The 15,764-nt window shown below is 42.6% G+C and overlaps 1 protein-coding gene across 2 annotated transcripts in view; it reads right to left on the reverse strand.

Annotated features, from left to right (window-relative positions):
• LOC125455066 (synaptosomal-associated protein 25) overlaps positions 1 to 12,896 on the reverse strand; it is a 131,475-nt gene extending 118,579 nt beyond the window's left edge. The window contains exon 1 of one of the 2 annotated variants that reach the window (XM_048536591.2): positions 12,522 to 12,896. The gene's annotated coding sequence lies outside the window, so the exon portion shown is untranslated. The remainder of the gene's footprint in view (positions 1 to 12,521) is intronic. The other variant, XM_048536590.1, reaches the window with a different exon arrangement.
• Between the last annotated feature and the right edge of the window lie 2,868 nt (positions 12,897 to 15,764).

Here is a 15,764-nt window from a genome sequence, read left to right on the forward strand (position 1 = left end):
CTCTAGTCTGATACAAGCTGGCATACTGTGAGCAATTTTGGTCTCCTTTACAAAGAAAGATATCCCAGAATTGGTTGCAGTCCGCAGAAGTTTGAATAGATTGATTACAAGTTTGGAGGGATTATTTTATGAGTAGAATTTGAGCACTCATTGGAGTTTGAAAGAATTAAAGGTGAACTTATTGAAACATCTAAGATTCTCAGGCAGCCTAATAGGGATAGATGTAGAAAGGTTCTTTCCTCTTTTGGAAGACTCTAGGGCAGGGGGAAAATCCCAAATTAAGGGGCCACCCATTTAAGATAAAGATGAGGAAGAATTTATTTTCTCAGAAGGCTGTGAATCTATGGAACTCCAAAGGCAGGGGGCTGTCAAGGCTAGACCATTAAGTATATTAAAGACTGATTCATATAGATTTTTAACCAATAAGAGAATCAAGGGTTTGGGGAAAAAGTAGGAAAGTAGAGTCAAGGATTACCAGATCAGCCAGGATCTCATTTGAATGGTGGAGTAGACTTGATGGGCTGACTGGTCCACTTTTGCTGGTCTTATGCATCACAGTACACAAAATACCATACACATATAGACGTAAGGGTATAGTTAGCCGCACTGCCTGGTTAAAACTCCATGAAATTTGTGGTGAGGCTCAAACTATGCACCAATAGAGCAATATTATTTAGCTCTGCTATCTACGCTATTTATGTTTTGTGTAGGAAATGCATTAGGTTAATCTTGTAGAGTGCAGGTAGTAAAGTATTCAACAAAGTTCACCCTCAAAAGAATTATTGTTTGTGACCACTCAAAGGCTTTGCCTGGTCACATCAAAGGGTGGAACATTTCGATAGGTTGAAAAAGAATTCAGAAAATCATTTATCTGATTTTATAGATAATGTAAAACAGCAGAAGTGCAGAAAACCTAATGCGGAAGCAAAAACAGGAGTCACTGGGCAAGGTGGGGAACTGACCCTGCTGCCAACCCTTGTTTGACAGCCAGGGAAGTGAATGTAAGGAGAGTTACTCTGTTTGAAAATTCAGTGTATTCTCCATAATGGATTCCAGACATTACCATCGGCAGAATGCGGAAGGCAGGCTCCAAGATAACTGCTAGGCATAAGAGCAGATGTGGAAAAAGACAGTTCATTTTAAGGTAAGACTCACCAATAATACCATATTCCAAGTAGGCAATCCAAGAGCCAATGCCAAAAAACACTGCTTGTTAACTGGCCGCTTGTTTACTGACCCTGCCTGTCATCCCAGCTGTGCTGTATGCCTAAACAAGCTTGAAGATCTGGCGTTCTATTCCAAAACATGCTCACACTTCAGTAAGGCACACAATCAAAATGCAATGTGCAACTGAAAGCCTCATTACATTTGCATTCCTCTGTACTGCATGTGAACTGCAACCATCCTTGTTGCAAATGGTAAAACTCCATCCTGCTGATCCTCAGTAACAGAGCCAGTTGTACTCAGTTCCTTGCAGACAAATAGGTGAGATCCCTGCAGATATGTTCTCCAGCTCGCTGGTCTTTTCAGCAGACCTTCTTTCATCTGTCACCTTAATCAGACACAATTTGTGGGGTCCAGTTATATATATGCATCCATGCAATGAAGCTTTACAACAGGACTTACAGCTTGCTTTAGGATGGGCAGAAGGGAGCCTGACAATAATTTAGCCCAGTCTGAAACATTCTGGTTTAGCTCCAGAAACTGGCTAGAATGTTGTATGGTCCCCACAAGAAAACTTGCAGTCTGCTCTAACCTGGACTGAACTTCACTCCAACATGATCTTATTTAAGCCTCATCCCCCAAAACCTGCATGGGAATGAAACGTTACCCAATGCTTTCCTGCTGTTAACAACTCTGCATCTTTTTCATACCTGTTCCAGGTGACAAGTGGATTGGCAGCACTTACACAAGATATTAAAATGTTCCAAGCCTGGAAGTTAAACCAGACACTGCATTTGGCATTCTTCTTGATGTGACCACATCACATTTCTTTTATTCCTACAAATCAGTGAAACCCAGAACCTAGGACTAACTTATCCAATAAACAGTTCGGCAGCAAGAATATGAGCATGTTCTGTGGTTTTACCTCAGTATTTCCAAAATCAGTATTTTTCAAATTGTAAAGAGAAGCCTTAATAATTCAATGTATTTTCTGCTTATTTAATTAATTGTCGGATTTTCCAAATGCTTACACTGCCATTTTCACATAAAGGATTCAGTTTGATTCTTATTAAGTAGAAGACTGCTGAGGGCAGCTGTCATCTAAACTTGAGGGCAGCTTTTAGAGATAACTCATCAAGCTGGATAAAATATATTGTCAAAAGATTTCCCTTGTCTTACCCATAAGAGACACATGATATTCCAACAGTCTTTGTTTCATGGTAAAGTCTCCCAGCCAGTCTTGATTCACTGCGATGCTTATAAAGAGAGCAGTGACAAAGATTGTAATAAACTGACGATCGTCAGATTCATTCTCCAAACATCCACCAGCATCAAAGAAGTCAGGAGATAAACAGAGATGAGCAGACATGGTCAATGCAGGAAGGATGTTCCTGATGGTGGAGGGAGTCAGAAGTCTGGATGGTAGGGTCAAAGTATAAGCATAGGGGCTAAACCATTTATGACTGAAATGAGGAGACGTGGTGGGTCAGTGGAATTTTCCGCCACAGAAAATAATCAAACCCAAACAATGCATGATTTCAAAAAGGAGTTGGATATAGCACTCAGGCCTAAAGGGATCAAAATATACAGGACAAAGCAAGGAGCAGGCTATTGAGTGGGACGATCAGCCAGGATCATATAGAATGGCAGAGCAGGCTCAAAGGGCCAAATGGCCTATTCTGGTCCTATTTTTCAATGCTTCTATGTTTCAAATCGTAACATTGCTAAATCTTAAAAATACATTGAGGAATTTGAAAATATGATATGCCCAAAAAAACTGCTCAATATCTGGAAGACGGTCGGAAAATCGTGTGGATAACAGCAAAGCAGCAGAACACACAACAAAATGCACCTGAGCTTAAAACAAACAAGTCTTTTACTGTTCAACTAACGTATGGCAAAGCATGGGGAGGGGCGCACGGGGGATTGATTTCCATCATTGTCTGTCATGGACTTTGCTGGAGTACAGATGGATGAAGCAAATAAGACAAAACTTGGTAAAAATTAGAGGTCAGGATAACAACTGAGGCTCATTTAGAACTCCAACATTGAGACTCAGCACCACCCCTGGGGCAGCACACTTTCAACCATTTTTCCAATCAATGCAATTTACCCCAATCCATTTTCTTCCTAACTGTGATGTTACTATGGCTTTAAGAGGTGTATTTTCTCATCTTTTTTTTTCAAGAAGAGAAGTTGAGACAAAGGCAATGAGTAGTTTGTTCCAAACCAACAAAAATCACAGTTTGTGAGGCCTTTTTTTTTAAACGTCAGAACAATAGAAGCAGCATGAATGGGTAAAGTCAGGCTCCCACAGAAACAGGGTTTTCGTTTTGTTTTTAGTAGTACTTGGGGTTTGAAGCTGCCATGCACCTCTCTCTTCTACAGCAAAACACTTGAGATTTCTTGCTCTGCTAGAATTTTCTCTTGATATTTTTCCCCTCTTGACTGGATAAACATTGCGAGATAATATATTTCACTGAATTTGCTTTTGCCAAATGTGTGTTTATAGGGTGTTACTATATTGGAACTGTTGCTGTTTAGTAGTTAAATAATCTATTATTCCATTAAGTTTTCCAATCAAATTAAAGTTATCTCAATTTTTATTTCATTTGTATGGATTTTGACTTTGGAATAAGAATGAAGTGTGTTTTGCTTAAAGCCAAATAACATGACCAATTGAATTACATCTGGAACACACTGCCTTACCCTTGCCTTTAAATAAGGAAACATTAGGGTCTGGGCTATCTCCTTCATATATTTGAAGGGAGTTTTTCAGGTCCATAACAGAACTTAAATGGAGTTTAAACAAATTCTCTGCTGGCTGTTAAATATTATATTTTGAAGTTGCCAACTCCATTTTGAGTGGAACATGGGCTAATCCCCAAAAGAAACTGCTGGATTTGGGATAAAAATGCAAGAGCTACAAGTTTAATTTAACTAGCCTTAAGGATATCTGAAAGCATCCATCTCAATATAACTGTTACTTGATAGACATATAGATAGCCATGAGCTCATTGAATATCAGTGCAGACTAAAAGGGGTGAATGGATAACTTCTGCTCCTATAATCTATGGTCTTATAAAGTTGCTCCTTCAAGAACTCTGCACCAATCAGTAATATTGACAGCAAGCATTCAAAGTAGGAAATTGTTCATCCCCTCATCACTGACATGCCTCACATTGAAAAAAGAACATACTGGCTATATCTACTATTTGCCCAAGAGTAAACCAGTCAACCACCAAAGCACAGTGTCTCCAGAAAAGATATTTCAAAACATGGCAGTCTGTGACCGTGAAACGCGCAAGTCAAATAAGATTTCTCCAGTCACACTAACAAAAATAACCAAATCGAAAGTGAGTTGAGTATGTAGCAATTATGCACTGAGACAAACATTTGTTACAGCACCTTCGAAAGAACGTGTTTCTCAATAGCAAAGCTAATTTCTGTTATGTCGGAAATGCAATTAGTGTGAAATCAGTAACTACATTCAGACAAACCATAAGGAAAGCTGTCATGAATTGGAAAGTTCACAATGTTGGCTGAGAGATTGTCTGAGGTTGAACTTCACACACCTGTGACAGAGTGGAGAAAGCTTATGTCTGTGACTTCCAGTGTTCGATACTAAGCAAATAAAAAGAGAGAGTTTCATATTTTCCAAGACTAACTTCTTGGATGAGCTTGAAAAATGTGTAGGAGAAAAACAAAAGAGTTGACACTGTTGACTTTACACATTTTGGAGGGCTCACCTACACTTTAGAGGATTTTGTGTTTGATCTGCTCTCTGAAGCTGTCAGCTATCAGATCAACAAAGGAACAATTTTGGATGTTTTACTTTCATGTAAAAACCAAGGTGATCTGTAGCAACAGAAGAACAGCAGCAGAAGCAGCGACAGTTCGTTGGTTCACTGACCTGCAGCACCACAGGACAAAGTGAATCAGCAGACAGGCGCAGTTCACAGAAGGCAGAACCTGTCACAAAGAGTATACAGGTAGATGATAAATTTCCTCAATGCATCAGAACACTAGCATCTCAAGGAGGATCAGGGTCTTGAGTCACATTTGTTAGGTTGGCATCTACATCCAAGTTGGTCTGGTGGCCATGCTTTACTTGTCTATAAGACTCCCGCCTCAATGTTTTTGCTTCTGGATCTTCCCAGGACTCCGTCAGAAACATTTGGAGGATCTTGTGGTTGCTGGCGTATAAATGAGGCTTATAAATAAAGAGGCAACTGATGACTTGTCTTCCAGACCAGAAATTAAGTATACTTTGCCTATGATGGTGCCAATCAGAATGACTGAGCACTCAGGGCAGAAGTTCTGGCTGGCTTGGCATAAATATAGGGTATCATTGAATGTATGCAACCTCTGATCTCCCAGGAGTGCTCATCAACCACGGGAACTGCTTCTCCATCAATGTACAATGTCAAAGGGAGCTTTGAAAGGAAGCGAGTGCAAAATTCATGGCCCACAGTACTATTGTCCTGAAGAACTCACTCTCCCTTCACAACTTACAGCACACTTACAAAGCATTTGCTCAAGGCCAAGGGGCGCCTATTGAAAAAGCTGATGACACCCATGAAAAAGCCAATCAAAGAGACCCAGCAGAGAAAAAGTGAAAGCAATTCAAAAACCAGATGTGCCAGATCTCAGGGATACATCTTGAGGTGCCCCTCAGTAGGAACCAGTCAGGATCTCCACAGTGGCCATGGGACATTGCCCACTGCACAATATTGCAATGAAACATGGTTAGGCCCAAAGAGGAAGAAGGTCCAGAGCATAGTGCCTCTTCAAACAATTGTGAGGAGGAGTTGGAACATGATGCACCAACACCATAAGCACCAAAGATCATTGCCGCACAGGATTCTTCAAATACCTTCACTAATGCAAGATGCATTTTGTCTCCCCAATCCACCCATCTGGCAACCTGTGCAAAGATAACTTTTGCCGTCCGTCACTCATGCATTGACATTAAGACAAAGCAGTCTAAGAAACAACCAGTACATTTTTCACAGTCACTGATGCTCAGCGTTTTTAATTTATTAACTATAAATTAAGAGTAAAGTCCCCATTTGCCAGGCTGTAAACAGAAGTGGGGAAGACAGTGTAAGTGAGAAGAAATAATATTTCTATGGTTGCTAGATCAAAAAGCAACTTACCAATCATTGTGTAACATAGCAATGTGATATTCTTGTGCATCCACAGACCTTATTGCTTCTTCCCAACACTTTGGCACAATGCAACTCCTGAATCTTGAGCAGAGGTTGAGGTAGAATAGTCTGACTGCTGAAATGCTCTTGGCTGACTTCCTTGGGGGCTTGATGGAGCCAATGGCTACTCTGCCTGCACACGTGCAGACCCAACCCCATGAACACAAGGCAGCAGCTGAGGCACTGACAGGCAAAAAAATTGGGTGTGAAATGGAAGTGCTTTGCGTGCAGCTTGTATTTCCCTGTCATATTTCACCATCATCACTCTGATGGCCCAGATGCCCTTGCCTGCTAACAATGAGAGTAGGGACATTTTGTTGCTGTGGGACAATGAAAGGCCAAGGCGAGGAGGTTAGCCAGTTTGTTTAAGACGATTGTGCAATCATCGTGTCAAGGTCAGTGTGAACTTATCTATCACATTTCATGAATGTGAAGGTGACTCATTCTCTGTAGAAGATAAAGGACTGCAACCTTGTGCCACTCATATGGAATATGGACTCTTCCAATCTTTACACATATTGTGAAAAAACAAGTCACCAGTTACCAAACCTTTGTTGCTGTTACTTTAGGTCGACCCTGTTCATTGAGGTTAGCAGAGCTTAAGGCATCCTGCATCCTTCAACCTGAACTCTCCCTGTCTGTAACCATTGCTTTGCTCATGTGTGATGTGTGAGTCATCAGATGAAACCCAACAATCCGTCTAATGAGTCTCAGAGAAGTGCAAGTATCTGAGCTGGTGCAGGCCTGTTTAATGGCGCACCATCACAGGAAAATGATCTCTTCAGGCGCCATCTCATTTTCCTGGGCCATCCCCTCAGCGGCACTAAAAGGCCCTTTTAAGTGATTGAAAACATGAGTTTGAGCTGTCAACCTAGTGATGTTTTAAGTGATCATTACACACATGACCATATTTTGCTGGCTGCTGGTTCCAAATTAACATCAGTGAGTATTGTACGCCATGAGGCTGTCAGATATTTAGTTCTGTGTTCACAGCTAAGCCAGCTGAGATTTCACTGATGTCTGGCACCTTCCCTTCAGCAGTCATCAACTGCAAGATGATTAAGAAGACTACCTTCATTTCCCTGTCCCATCCCTCATTTTCTTTGCTCTCATCTCCAAGGAGTTAAAAAAGAGACCTATGAGTGAGAATAATATGAATGCAGTGAAAAAATGAAGAGGATATTTGTTGATAGTGATGAGAGGTATGCCATTGCATAAGGAGTGTTAGTGGCGAATGTATTGATGTGCCTATGAGAAAGCACCTAGACTGGAGTGGGATAGATATACCTGCAATGTAAGAGTGGGATGAAATGGTGGAGTAGGTTTGAGAAGGCAGAATGAGAGGGTTGAAATGGTACCCACCAGAGGATGTAGTTAAATATGCTATTGCCCTCATCATTGCCAACCTGCTTAGATCATTGAATCACTTTCATCCTTGAATTCACTAGCCTGGCACCATACTCTCTCTGCTGGCCTCATGGACAACCTGTAGCTCGCCTTCTTGATCTCACTTGCAGGCTTCTTCCTCCCATCAAGGGGGAAGAGTTTTTCCCAGTAAGTCATTACAGTCGCACATCCAGAAAAGCATCATCAAAGTGAAATGTAGTCTTTGAATGATTGTGGACTCTATTCTACCAATTCAGTGTTTTACGTACCCAACTCCAGGCCTATAAGATTACATGATTGAAGTCACCTTTCAAATACTAGCATTGATGACAGTGATCATCATATCCCTCTCACTAATTTGCCAGGAAACCTGAAAATGATGTAGCAATGCAGCAGTAAGGCTATGATGCCACTCTGTGCAGAAACAGTACACTGATAGTGTGTTGGAGGCAGAATACAGAAAAGGTGTTCGGCTGTTATTTGAAATGGAAAAATGTTCAGGAATATAGGGAGAAGGCATTAAATAGGAAGTAGCATTAAGTGAAATGATTATTCAAAGAGCAGATAGGCTGTATGACCTCTTTCGGCACTGCAATAATGTTCTAAACCTATGAATACTTCTGTGTTTCCTGCAATTTATGGATGACCCCACAATGTCCACCCATCCTCCCTGAGTGTATTAAAAAGTTAATACTCATCCAATTATACATTCACGACTTTGTTTCTATGTCATAAAATCATTAGTCAGACAAACAAGAATAATGTCCAATCACATTATGAAGGTGTATATATTTTCTAATTTATTTTTCTGGCAATTTCCCATCAGTAATGCTGAAACAAAAGTTTACTTTTCATCTATAAGTTAACCAATTGAAGCTCCTAGGTTAAATCAAGAAACCCAAATTTATAATCCATCATCTTTAAACAGCATGTTTTGAAATATTTAAATCAAATATTTTATCTCTCAATGTTATATTTTCTGTCATACATTCTAACTTCTATTCTCGCATAACCTATCACTTGTTTTTCAGAGACAAGTTGTCAGTATAATTTCATTTCACAGGTGACCTTTCAAACGGAGTCTTCGCTGAGGTGCATTAACTCCGTCAAACCTCAGCAACGGTAGGAAATTTGAGTGTAAAAGAAATGTCAGGACAATACAAACGACAGCATATTAGACTGCATTCACAAAGCAGTCTCTTCATTATCAACCCACCAATATCAAGCAATCGATTTGGATCGTGAAACGCAACTCACAAATGTTAACCCCCATAAAGGAGCAAGTTTGTGTCCAACAGAGTGTTAAAATATTAAAAACCTCAATTCAATGAGGTAGGTGTGGGGTGTCGGGGGTGGGGTGTGGGAGGGAGAGGGTAAGGAGAGTGGTGGGAAAGACAAGAAACCAAATTATTCCTAAGGGGCTCTCTGGCAATTTAAATTTCATCAGGCTACTAATCATGTATTTAATATCATTTTAAACTTAATCCAGGCCAGAAAGCCCTCCTACGTCTCTGAAAACTAAAAGATTAAACAGAGTCAAATCTTGTTGTATCCTGTCCACTTGATTGACTCACCCCATAATCAGACATTACTAAACCACCAGCCAACCCAACCCTCCACTGTTGTAATGTTTGGTTAATTACATTGTTAAGTTAATGTTTTTATTTAAGGTTTAGAATAAACAGATGGTGGTTATTAATTATCTGCGCACGTATGCAGGGAGCACTCACAACACTGGAAGGTAGAAGCTGCTGTGAGACTGAGTCCTCAATAAACTATACCCTGACTAGCTTGATAACTCACACCACCAACATTTTAGCTCCTCCTTTCCCCACAATTCTTCTAATCTTCTCCTTGAGCCTCCAATCTTCCACAATACTGACCTCTGATCTTATCACTTAATTAGCATCCAATCTTCTAATATTTAACGCTAATAGTTCCTCTAAATTTTACTTCTGGCCTCTGACCTCCCCTAAACCTCGCTGCAGAACTATAACTTTGTCTCTTCTGACTCAAATCATCCCTCCACCCCCACCCATCATCATCCAACCCTCATTCCCACCTTCAGCATCATCCAACTGCCCTCATTCCTACCTTCATTATCATCATCATCCCCACCCCCATTCTACCTCCATCATCGTCATTCCCAACCCCATTCCCATCCCCCTTCCCACCTTCGTCATCATCATCCCCAACCCTATTCCCACCTTCATCATCATCATCCCCACCCCATTCTACCTCCAGCATCATCATTCCCAACCCCATTCCCATCCCCAGTCCTAACTTCATCATCATCATCCCCAATCCCATTCCCACCTTCATCATCATCATCCCCAACCCCATTCCTACCTTCATCAACATCATCAGAACCCCCATTCCCACCTTCATCATCATCCCTACCCCCATTCCCACCTTCATCATCGTCATCCTCTCCATCCCCACCTTCATCATCGTCATTCCCCCATTCCCACCTTCATCATCACTATCCTCATTCCTACCTTCATCATCATGCTCAACCCCATTCCCACTTTCATCATCATCATGCCACCCATTCCCACCTTCATCATCATCATCTTCATTCCCATTCCCACCTTCATCATCGTCATTCCCCCCCATTCCCACCTTCTTCATCATCATCCCCCCATTCCCACCTTCATTGACATCCCCCCATTCCCACCTTCATCGTCATTCCCACCCCCATTCCCACCTTCATCATCATACCCTCATTCCCAACTTCATTATCATCAACACCCCATTCCCACCTTCATCGTCATCTTCCTCCGCACCCTATTCCCACCTTCTTCATCCACCCACTTTCATTATCTACCCACCCAAACAATTTCTTACTCCCTTCTGCCCTTCCCTAACTGTGATTTTATGTTGAAGGCTTGGTCTCCTGTCAATCATCAACCTTGTAATCTGGCCGGCTGTACTTTAGAAATAGAAGCAGAAATAATAATTGGCAGCAAGGCCTATAGGAAACCTGGGCCACTGAGCTTCCTCTCCACCTCCAAGTTCAGCCTGCAGATATCCAAACTCACCCCACAGAGCCACCTGGCAGTGAGTCTGCAAATGTAGTGTGACAGTTGACATATAAAATTAAATTGGAAATGTTGACACAGTCAATTAAAATTGCAATGTTGTCAACAGGTGTCAGCAAACGTTGCAATAGCAGGTAGCATTGGCTCACGGCAGAAAGTTTCTGCACTATGCAATGTTTCTTTTCAACACAGGCATTCTTTGAAAATTAAACAGGAATTCAGAAATTCATCAAATTCGATTATTTAAACGTTATGAAAGCTTTTATCAATGCTTGTTCCCTGGAACTTTTATAGTTGCCTGCAAACCTATAAAATCTTAAGCATTGCTTCTTCTATCGGTCAGTCTTTGATTGCAAAATACATTATTTCTCGCCTGCCGTTCACAGCACCACGATTCAATCACATTCTCACGCCTGACCCTCGGATCAGATACACCGGGGCTTTAGAATACCTGGGCAAACCGCTTAAGGAGCTAAGTTTGCTGAATCTATTTTTTTTTGCAACTGAATCTTTCTCAGACATTTCTGAAGGATAACAATTCCACATGACCCTAGAGATAACATTGCATGAAATAAAAGTAAAGCTTCCATGCACTAATGCATATAAAAAATCCTCAGGAGAACACCTAACAAGTAAATAGCCTCCTCCCTTCCACTTACACCAAGCCACGTAGATATTCCCATCCGAGTCACATGGAAGGATTTCATTTGACGTAACTCCATGAAAGATCAGTACGTGAACCAGAAGCGCGTGTTCATGGAAGTTTTACAATCATTTTTTTTAAAATGCAAAATAGCCCAGCATAACGCACTGGGTTGCTCACAGAGAACAGATTGGCAAATGGAAATATCTTTAAATAATTGACTTGTATAGAACATAGAGACACACTGTCAATGCAACTGAACATGTTAAGCAATTGGGTCATTAATAAATCACGGTCGTGAAAATTATCAGTTCATTTCCAGATGTTTGAAGGAACAATTAGCAGGTAATGTATTGTCTGTCTCCCTTATTAGAATATCTCGTTGCTCATTCCCTTGCAAGATAGCTCTTGGGCGTGTCCTTAGCAAATTAGTGAGCTGTGACAGCGGGTTCACTTAGAAATATATAGACACATGGTGGTTACTGTTGGAAAGCCTCCAGGAGCACCCGCCCTAGTTCAGGCGACAAACTAGCGCTGTCCAGGGTCCTGAAACCACCCGCCAACCGTTTCTACCCTCGCCCCAGACGGCGTTGGTGCGCTGTCCAGGGTCCTGAAACAAACGCCGGGACCGCCCCTTCCCAAGGTCAGGGCGTTACGCGAATGCTGTCCAGGGTTCTGAAGCCGATCTCATTCCAGCCGATGTTCGGGCACCAGACTAGCGCTGTTCATGGTTCTGAAATTGCCGAACGTCAGTCCAGCCCGAGGACTATTCAAACGTTGTCCGGGGTGTGAGGCCACCCAGAATCAGCAGCTGCCCTCGGTGGAGATTCAATCCAATATAATTAACACAAGCAAGAGGAGGGCTGGCTGACCCGCCCAAAGTCCCCTTGAACACCAAACAGGCAACTTAACAGAATTCCCCACCCGACCAAAAAAAAATCAGAACGTATATAGCCGGTAATTTAACAATCATAACACAAGCCGCACGCACATCTGTCGGGAGCTTGGTCGCCAGGGACCTGCTGCTGTAAAGAGTGGAGAGGTGGAACTACTGCATAGTTTTAACGGATTTCTCACCTGGTCCGGAAAAAAGGAAGATGCGGGTGGCAGATTCCAACTTCTGCTTGCTTCACCGGTTGTGAAGAGAGAGGGAGTGTGAGGATGTATTTGCGGTGGGGTAGCACACTGTTGCTGCCTTGCTGGCGTCGCCGCTCTGTATATGTGTATGTGTGAATGTAGCAAGTGTTAGTCTCCTCCTCCTCCTCCCTCCCCGTCCTCTCTCTCTCTCTCTCTCTCTCTCTCTCTGTCTCCGTCTCTCTTTCTTCAATGGCAACAGCTCCAGTCCCCATCGAGCATGTCCGCCTTTGACGTCAGCGCTTTATATAGACCCTGGCTGAGGGACAAACATCAGACATTGGCTTTGAGTCATCAACAGCTGCTCTCAGGATTTCTGCCTTCCCCTCGGCATCATTATTCCAGAGTGTCTGTGTTGCCACGACTGTGTCAGCCCCATCGCCCCGAGGAACACCTTCTCTGGAGAAATCGCAGCGGCTCGACAGAGGACGTTCGCCAACTTCCCCAGCTTGATCAAGGACTGTCAGTGAAAGAATTAAAAATAATAATTAAAGATATCCTAGCCTTTTAATATTCACAGTAGACCCTGCTTTCTCTTCTCTCCCCGTATGTGGCGATTTAAATACAGTTCCTCTGATAAACTGATGACTTTTTAACACATTGAAGTTCTTAACAACTAAGTTCATAGGAATGTGCTACAGAATTTCGCAGTTGGAAAGGGCTGAGTGGAAATATTGTACCCCGAACGCCACTTACCTTAAAAGAAACACTTGGACCTTATACATCAATTATATTGATACAGCTAATGTGTCCAGAATTTGCGGGAAATTGCTGTATGCGTTGATTGTTCTCTACACAATGAAACCTTGCCTTAATTCTTTGTCGAACAAAAAAATCGTTCATTTTGCTCCGGCGTAGTTTCTAGCCTACAAAGATGATTTTAAAAATATAACTGTTGTGAGATGCGACCTGCAAATTCGAACTGAAAACTGGGGGCTCGATGTGTGGGCGCTGGGCAACGTTCCAAGTACAAACACAAAATTAATGATAGAAACAGATAACGTTAGAAACTCTCGGCAGGCCAGGCGGCCGGAAAAAGCGAATTAATCTTTCAAGACCGTGACTCTTTAATGGGGATGAAACGTTGCCACTGTTCCTGCTTTTTACAGACACTGCCTGCCCTGCTGTACATTTACAGCTTTTTGTGAATGTCAGATTTCCAGCATCCGCGGGTATTTCCACTCCGTGAGCCGCCAGAAAGCCACTTGTTCTGAAATGAACCAAACTTGCCGAATTGTGTCAGTGATCTGTTCTGCTGAGCTGCAAAAACTGTTAAATACAACACTTCTACTTTGAAGCCAGGGTTGGCAAATTTTAGAGATATTTGCCCCGCTCAATTGTAAATGTTCAGTCACCGGGAGGCACGGTGGCACAGCGGTTAGCCCTGCTACCTCACAGCACTAGGGACCCGGGTTTGATTCCAGCCTCGGGTGACTATCTGTGTGGAGTTTGCACGTTCTCCCCGTGTCTGCGTGGGTTTCCTCCGGGTGCTCCAGTTTCCTCCCACAGTCCAAAAATGCGCCGGTTCAGTGGATTGGCCATGCTAAATTGCGCATAGCGTTCAGGGAGGTGTAGATTAGGTGGGTCACAGGGGAATGAGTCTAGGTGGGATGCTCTGAGGTTCAGTGCGGATTTGTTGGGCCGAAGGGCCTGTTTCCACACCGTAGAGATTCTATGATCTTTTCAGATTTGAGGGGACTGAGAAGTAATCCAAATTCTAGACTAAGATAGGCGGTCACGATTGGCAGTCCTGTTACCTTGAACATCTATTTTTCAATAACAAACCCCACTTTTTGAGGAATCGACCTCCTCCGGGAAGTTAACTCGAACCTCATGCAAAGTTGCGGATTTGCTAACAATTCACCAATTAAAAGATTCCTTGGTCTACAGGGAGTTCTGTCTGAGGCAGCTGAATGCAAACAGCCTCAGGAAATGACGCAGCTGTTCCATTTTTGGGAGTGCTTGAAACGGACCTGTAGTTTTCCCATGAGTGTTGTCAATTTTTGTTTGAAAACTGCAGCTAGGGACCGTGCCTTTCGCTCTTGTAGAGGGCAGCATGGCTCTGGCAATTCTCCCCGAAACCTTGAAGCTGCTAATCCCAGTGGAGTCAAGCTTCTTTGGAAAATCCCATATCTCAACAGCAGCTGTGTGTTTATCCATTCATTGGCGTTAAACAGTGCCAAGTACATTGTTTCATTAGACAGCATCAGAATAAACAATTTGGCAATGATCGTTTATGACAGTGTCAGACCGATGGTGCCGAGGCAAACAGGGACTACACGTACTGGGCAGATTGATGCGCTTAATCCAAACCATGAAGTCCACCTTTTCTACCTACCTCTAGTCCTGATGAAACATCATCGGCCTGATATTAAGTCAGCTTCTTTCTTCCATGGATTGAGTCCATCTCGCACAACCTGTATTTATTTCAGATTTCCAGCAACTGCATTATTTTACTTTTATTCTATTGAATGAATTGAATACTTGACTGAAGCACCATCAAGTGGCCAGAGCCTGAAACTGCATGCAGGCTGACATACTTGTGACGCACAGTACAAGGCAAGATTTTGAGTTCCTACCCAAGGCCAGGAATGAAGTGAGACAGAGGCAGATAATTTCAGCACAATTCCCAGCACTAACCATTTTAGGAGTGAAAAGTTCAGCCATCCCACTAAGAGATGACTGGGATTTTCCAATCTGCCTCCAGCATGCCAACACAACAGGAGGTAGATGAAGTGTCTGGAGCTCCAAAACCAGAAGCAGAAACAAAAATAGTAATTGTTGGAATTGCTCAGCAGGTCTGGCATCATCTGTAGAAAGAAACCGGAGTAAACATGTTGGGTCCAGTGACCCTCAGAATTCAGTTTTAGGCAGCTATTGTTCTAAAAATAGAATCCTTACAGCGCAGAAGCAGGCCATTTGGTCCATTGAGCCCACACTGACTGCCAAAAGCATCCCACCCAAATCCACCCCACCACACATCTAAGCCTGCATTTCCCATGGCTAACCCACCTAGCCTGCACTTCCCTGGACGCTGTGGACAATTTAGCATGGTCATTCCACTTTAACCTACATATCTTTGGACTGTGGGAGGAAGCTGGAACACCCACAGGAAACACACACAGACACAAAGAGAATGTGCAAACTCCACATGGACAGTTGCCCCCAAGGCTGGAATCAAACCCT

This window comes from Stegostoma tigrinum, chromosome 9 (genome assembly GCF_030684315.1).
Source record: "Stegostoma tigrinum isolate sSteTig4 chromosome 9, sSteTig4.hap1, whole genome shotgun sequence".
Taxonomy (NCBI): domain Eukaryota; kingdom Metazoa; phylum Chordata; class Chondrichthyes; order Orectolobiformes; family Stegostomatidae; genus Stegostoma; species Stegostoma tigrinum.